The sequence below is a fragment of the Amblyomma maculatum genome, chromosome 2, assembly GCF_055883805.1.
Source record: "Amblyomma maculatum isolate TAMU_Amacu chromosome 2, ASM5588380v1, whole genome shotgun sequence".
Taxonomy (NCBI): Eukaryota; Metazoa; Arthropoda; class Arachnida; order Ixodida; family Ixodidae; genus Amblyomma; species Amblyomma maculatum.
In genome coordinates, this window is record NC_139345.1 from 187,489,852 (window position 1) to 187,496,900 (window position 7,049).

At 46.9% G+C, this 7,049-nt stretch overlaps 1 long non-coding RNA gene across 1 annotated transcript in view; it reads right to left on the reverse strand.

The window, feature by feature from the left end:
- The window catches only part of LOC146200630 (uncharacterized), a 109,892-nt gene extending 105,785 nt beyond the window's left edge, over positions 1–4,107 (reverse strand). Inside the window, exon 1 of the long non-coding RNA XR_014704840.1 lies at positions 3,997–4,107. This is a non-coding gene — a long non-coding RNA (uncharacterized LOC146200630). The remainder of the gene's footprint in view (positions 1–3,996) is intronic.
- Positions 4,108–7,049: the final 2,942 nt, after the last annotated feature.

The window sequence follows — 7,049 nt, forward strand, 5'->3', positions numbered from 1 at the left end:
CTTTGAAGACCACCTAAAACGACTACAGACAGTGCTGGAAGCCATCAAGTCATCGGGACTAACGCTAAAAGCAGAGAAGTGTCACTTCGCCTACGAAGAACTCCGGTTCCTAGGTCACATCGTTAGCAAGGACGGTATTCGCCCAGACCCGGAGAAAACAGCTGCAATCGCACAATTCCCACCGCCTGCCGACAAGAAAGCTGTGCGCCGATTCCTTGGGCTGTGCGCTTATTATCGACGATTTGTCAGAAACTTTTCGCGGATCGCCGAACCGTTGACGCAGCTTACAAAGGCTGACGTACCTTTTAAATGGGAAGCGCCGCAAGGAGAAGCCTTCAACGAACTTAAGCGCCGCCTGCAATGCCCTCCTGTACTTGGCCACTTTGATGAAAACGCCGAGACCGAAATTCACACCGACGCGAGCAGTGTAGGCCTAGGAGCCATTCTCGTCCAGAAGACTGCCGGACAGGAAAAAGTAATCGCCTACGCTAGCAGGTCTCTCACAAAAGCCGAAGTCAATTACTCGACGACCGAGAAGGAGTGCCTTGCGATCATCTGGGCTACTTCTAAGTTTCGTCCATACCTATACGGCCGACCATTCAAGGTGGTAAGCGACCATCACGCGCTCTGCTGGCTGGCTAATTTGAAAGATCCTTCCGGCCGCCTTGCCAGATGGAGCCTACGACTTCAAGAATTTGACATGACTGTAGTCTATAAGTCGGGCAGGAAGCATTCCGACGCAGACTGCTTATCCCGCGCTCCCGTCGACGCTCCCTCGAAGGACGATGACGACGACGCCTTTTTGGGACCGGTAAGCGCCAGCAGTTTCGCAGAACAACAGCGATCAAACCGTGAGCTGAAAGCGCTAGCCGATTACTTGGAAGAAAAGACCGCTTTCCTCCTGGTGTGTTCAGACGACATTTATCATCGTTCGTGTTAAGCAATGGCCTCCTCGTGAAGAAGAACTTCGCACCCAACAAGACCGCGCAGCTTCTCGTAGTGCCTAAAACCCTTCGGCAAGAAATTCTGCAGGCGTTGCACGATGAGCCAACAGCAGGCCACCTCGGATTTGCGCGCACGTTGCGTCGAATCCAGGAGAAGTATTACTGGCCGCGACTGCCTGCTGAAGTTGCCCACTACGTGAAGACATGTCGTGAGTGCCAACGACGCAAGACGCCGCCGAACAGACCAGCAGGACTACTAAACCCGATTCCGCCCCCAATCCTGCCCTTTCAACAAATTGGGATGGATCTCCTCGGCCCCTTTCCATCTTCGTCTATGGGTAACAAGTGGATCATCGTGGCCACTGACTACCTTACCCGTTACGCCGAAGCAAGAGCACTACCAAATGGTACCGCGGCAGAAGTCGCCAAATTTTTTGTCGAACAAATTCTCTTGCGACACGGCGCCCCAGAAGTGCTCATCATGGACAGGGGAACGGCGTTTACGGCAGAGTTGACGCAAGCCATCCTGGAATACAGTCACACAAGCCATCGACGAACAACTGCGTACCATTCCCAGACCAATGGCCTTACGGAGCGCCTGAACAAAACGATCGCGGACATGATCGCTATGTACGTCGACGCTGAACACAAGACCTGGGACGCCATCTTGCCGTACGTGATCTTCGCGTATAACACGGCAGTCCAGGAGACGACCAGAGCGACCCCGTTTAAGCTTGTGTACGGCAGGGAGCCCACGACGACGCTCGACGCAATGCTGCCGCACGTAACCAGCGAGGACAACCTTGACGTCGCCGCCTACCTGCAGCGTGCAGAGGAAGCCCGACGACTCGCACGGCTGCGTATTAAAGACCAACAGCGCACCGACAGCCGACGATACAATTTACGACGACGCCACGCAGAGTACAATCCAGGAGACCAAGTGTGGGTTTGGACACTAATTCGCCGTCGCGGATTAAGTGAAAAGTTGTTGCGTCGATACTTTGGGCCATATAAAATCCTTCGCCGCGTCGGACCCCTGGACTATGAAGTCATTCCCGACGGAACATCAGCATCACAACGGCGACGCGCACGCCCAGAAATTGTACATGTTGTACGACTGAAGCCATATTACGCGCGTTAAAGAATCTGTGGTGTTTATACTTTGCAGTGTTTATGTTTAAGTTTCTTTGTTTTGAAACATCGAGGCGATGTTTTTTTAAGGGGGGAGTAATGCCGCGAAACCTGCAAAACAGTATTTGTTGTTTTTTACAGCCGCCGGCATACAGGCTTATCACTCTGATTCTGGACCGCGTATCAGTTCTGTAATCTTTGTTTGTTACTGCTCGATGTCGCGAGTCACACCTTTATCAGTTTTGTCGTAGCGCAAGACGCACCGAGATCTGTCTGGAAGGTTCCGGCCACTCGGGTGTCTTTCCACAATGTTCCAGCCCGTGCAGGTAGCTGTTTGCGACGTTATCTAGATTGTTCTGTGCAGCCTTTAAATTGAGCGTTGCCGAGTGTGACGAGCATTCTTTGTTCGACGATCGACGAGCACGTTTGTTTCTATCGCCGCCGCCGAGTTGCTTAGTTCTTTTGCGGGCGCAAGTCAGCCCAAATAAAGAGTTTCTTTACAGCAATCATCGACCCTTCATTTGTGTCGTCGACCTCGTCACCACTACGGGACAATGTAATGCGTAATGCTAATTGACACCTGAGCTGTCGGATGCGACAAATGTAAGTGATGAAAACCATGTACCATTAGATCCACGAAATGGTAGAAGTAAGACGGCAAATGTTTGAACCCACTGCTGATGTGGCCAATATCACAGTTTGCAAAGCGACGCAAGGGAGCCGTGCCCGAGCGTCGCCCGCAGTTTGACTACCATCACTGATTGGAAGTAGGCGAGATATTTTCCGCTTCCCGATGCGCTCAGGATTCTTGCAAGACTCCCTTCTGCAAAGTCAATGCTCGGAACCTTCTATCGGGGGTACCAACAAATCCACAGTTTCTCACAAGGTCTTCTTGCCCCCTCTTTTACAGCAGCCTTGGTGCTTGCTTTTAAAGAGCGATCACGTGTTCCATTCTGCTCGGGAGGCCGCGTAGACCAACTAGAATCTAACCGCGCTTTTTGCTGAGCGCATGAAGCCTGGAAAGCGCAGCCAACGTCAAATGGTTGCTTTGCAATTAATAAGTGCAAGCTCAAATATGAGAAGTTGATAAGGCTTTTTTTTTCAAGTTCGGGAGTGTCACATTGCGGGCTCCAGCCAATTGTCGAATCTGCAGCAAGAGGTCACGTGAGTGCAGGCACCGGTTGCTTCCTTTATTACCTGCGGCGACATTAATGTCGAAGTTACAAATCACAGTGGCTGCCAGAGTTATCTGGCAAACTACCCGGGGACACAGTTAATAACTGACTTCAAGCCACTACGAGAAGTGTATTTGTAGTGGCTATATCTTTAACAGGAGCTGTCGGCGGGCTAGTTTGTGAATGTCTACTGTAGTCATGGTGAAATTGCGCAACAAACACGACACAAAATTAAGAGGGACACGTCCCGTGCTACGTGTCCCTCTTACTTTTGTGTCGTGTTTGTTGCGCAATTTCACCATGACTACAGTCACTATATCTTTACACGGACCGTCGATGCAGCCAGCACGAACTATGTGTCTTAACTTCAGTGACCCACTCTCTTGTGCGACAGCACAGAACACAGGCGTGAATAAAAACATTTTGTTTTTCAAAAATTATCTTCCTGATAGCAGAAGAACATGGGTAAGCACGCATACATTTCTGTAGTGAAATAATATAGGCGTAGCACGGATGTCACTGTGATTTTTGTTGTAATGTGGAAGACATTTCAAGGTGGCATTGGGGAAGCACATGCATGCACAGTTTACGAATACTCGATACTGTCTATCTCTACGAGTAAGTGCAGCTCTAGAATAGCCGACGACTGCTTCACCGGTCATGCGGATCAGTGTTACATGATGAGAAATACTAAACATTCCTTAAATATGAGCGTAAAGGCAGCAGATAGCACACGAAAAGCTTACCTGTTTCGCGTCAATTTCAGCGGCATCTAATCGTGCCTGACAACAAAAAAGAGAAAGCCAGAGCCATATACACATAGTTACTTGTATGAACATATTCGGACAGTGCGCTCATAGAGAAGCTAGAATCATCTGAACACTTGAGTATATATAGCCATGCATCTCTAGTAAATTGGGAAGAGTCGTTTTGTTGTTAAATGTCACTTGCACTTGTCATCATCCCCAAGCACTTTTACTGAATTGTTGAAGGAAATCAGCGAAACGCACGAATGCAAACATATGTTCTTAAAGTTTGTTTGAATCTATTGGGAAAGTTCACTGCTTTATTCTGCGGCCAGATTGTGACTTTAAGAAAGATGCTTTCACAACGCCTATTGAAGATACCTTCATTTCGCGAGACAGAGATGTTGATGTTATCAAACGTTTTAACTCATAATTAATAAAGTATATTAGAGCCTCCGGATGCGCGCCGAGCACCGTTCTGCACAAGCGAAATCATGCTGTAACTGTCGACTGAATGTGGCAGCAGAAAAGTGACTCATGATATAAAAAATAAAAACGCATTGGATCTGAGCCATCTCGCCAAAATTGTTTATTTCGAAACATGACTTGTAAAGATGACGGATTTTATTACCAAAATTGCAGGAAAGATAATCTCGTAACTATGTGGCAGCTAAGGCGTTCACAACTTAAACCATCCTAACAAATAAATAGAACCAATTTTTATTTTTCTCTATATTGATTTATTGTTTTTGTGTCTGCCATGGCATGCGCCTAACCTACTACGCCACTCGAGAAACTAATTATGCAGCGTACAGGCAGCGTAAACCAGCACAATTCCTTGCGAAATTGTTGCGAAACTGCGGTATTCACATATAATGCCTAATGACGGCTTGTGCTAAAACTAGGTTTCAGAAGTCCGGGAGTTTTATTCTTTCGCGTACCTTCATTTTTGGCTCACTTGCTTATTTATTTTGAGTTGTATAAACGGTCTCACTCATCTCCTCGTTTCGCATGCCACATATGAGGCGACCGTAATAATATAGGATGATTGTGGCTCCGTTCAAATGTTTACTGTAATGTTCACGTTTATCGCAGGCTCTGTAAGAACGCCCGATTCGCACAATGATCAGCATTTCTTTCTATCATTGAATTGGGGCCAAAGACAGTAGTCGGCGTATCCTATGCTTCGACGGCTAAGTTCATTTGTCGCAGAAGGATGCTATCACTATATCAACTTGAGCCCTAGTTAAAAAAGCCAGCAGTGCATGACTTAATAATGCCGGTTATCACACTTCGTAATTAATATTTTTCTTGAAGAGCATGTTGCACAGTGGTAAGTAAAAATACAGCAAAATAATTTTAAATAATCATCTGTAGTTTTTTGTTTCCGGTATTCAGGCTTTGAGAGACATCGTAGCGGTGGGCTCCGGAGATTTTGATTCGGGCTTTTAACCTGCACTGACATTCCACAGCACACTGTGGTCTTGCTTTCCGCCTCCATCTAAGATCGGCTGCAGAGGCCGTAATTTGATCCTGCATTGTTGAGCTACACCCGAAACACATTTTGAGGAAAAGGAGGAAGGTGGGAGCGAAAGGAGAAAGGTTGAAATGAATTCCTCAAGTACCTCCACAAATCGTTCATGTCCGTCATCAAAGTTCTCGAGTTTTGCGGTCCAGTGTTTCGCAAAGGCACATAGTTGAGGCTTTTGCTGAGTTCTGTGGAGGTGTTTGCAGAGAAATGTTATTCCAAAAACAATGGACTTATGTCCAGAAATTCACGTCCTTTATTCATCAAAGCAGCTGACTGGTCGACCGGACGATGATGTCAATCGTTCACATGACAACGTCGTAAAAATTAAAAACCGAAATTCAAGGTGGAAGCGTGCTCAAAGGTTTAGACAAAATTTGAGCATTCGTTCTCGAATGGCGTGTGAGCCGGTGACCCCCGCGTTAGTATACAGGCGCTCATTGTTTTTGTAAGTGTGTCGAGCAGCTACAGCTGTCACGAATCAGCAACCCATTACAAGTTCGTGTTAAAAGCGGTGCACTTATATAGCTGCTCACATGTCCTTCGACAGCACAGCCATCTCCAGAAAAGCGACTACACAGGCCATGTCGTAGTGGAGGGCTCCTGAATAGTTTCAACATACATCTTTGGCCTGGCTATGAGATATCAAACAAGATATCTCGGATTCGGAGTAAAGACTAAGCTCATTCCGTGCATGTATACCCTTATTGGTTTGTGAGCTCCAAATGCTTCTCGAAAATAGCTCTCAAATATGTTTAGGGACGTGCGACTGTCATCAAACGCCCGTGGAGGGCAGTAGACTGCATAATCAGATATTTTATGCCCAGTTCTGCGAGCAATGTTTTTTATGTGATGGGATACAGTGTGCTTTAGCAGCCAAATGCTGTGCTACACCATATACGACCTCGGCTTATATACGTTCACTATCTTTGCTCGTGCGCGTCAGTCACTTATCGACTGACGCGCACGAGCAAAGATAGTGACGCGCACTTCGGTGACTTATTAGTCACCGAAGTGCGCAAAAGACGTTCGGCCTTATATACAGACTAAGAAAGCGAATGATCCACCAGCAATCTATATGTACCTACCTTGGAGGTGTCACTTGCTTGTTAGCTGCTGATAAAAGTTGCATAAGCTGTCCGTCGATGTAGAGGGCCGCAGTGACGTGCTGCGCTATCTTGGCTCAACAACATCGCATGCCACAGCACCTCACGTGATGCTAAGGATTTTTTGGGAGTTTGAGAAGCACAGCAAATTCTTTTTCTTGGTTATGCTAGACGTTTTCAGGTCACATCGGAGCTTGCATGTGTGGTACGTGAAAGCCAGAACTACCACGCTCGGTATTGTATTAGAAAAATAAAAGCAGATCAACAAACGTCAGTTCCACATTCTGGGACGTTATACCACAAAAAACCAAACCAAACCAAACATTCATTCAGGCCACTGCCAGTGCCAGAAGGGAATTTAGTCCAGAATCAAGTTATTTGAAATGACAATACTGGTAATTATGGCTACGTCGAATAGT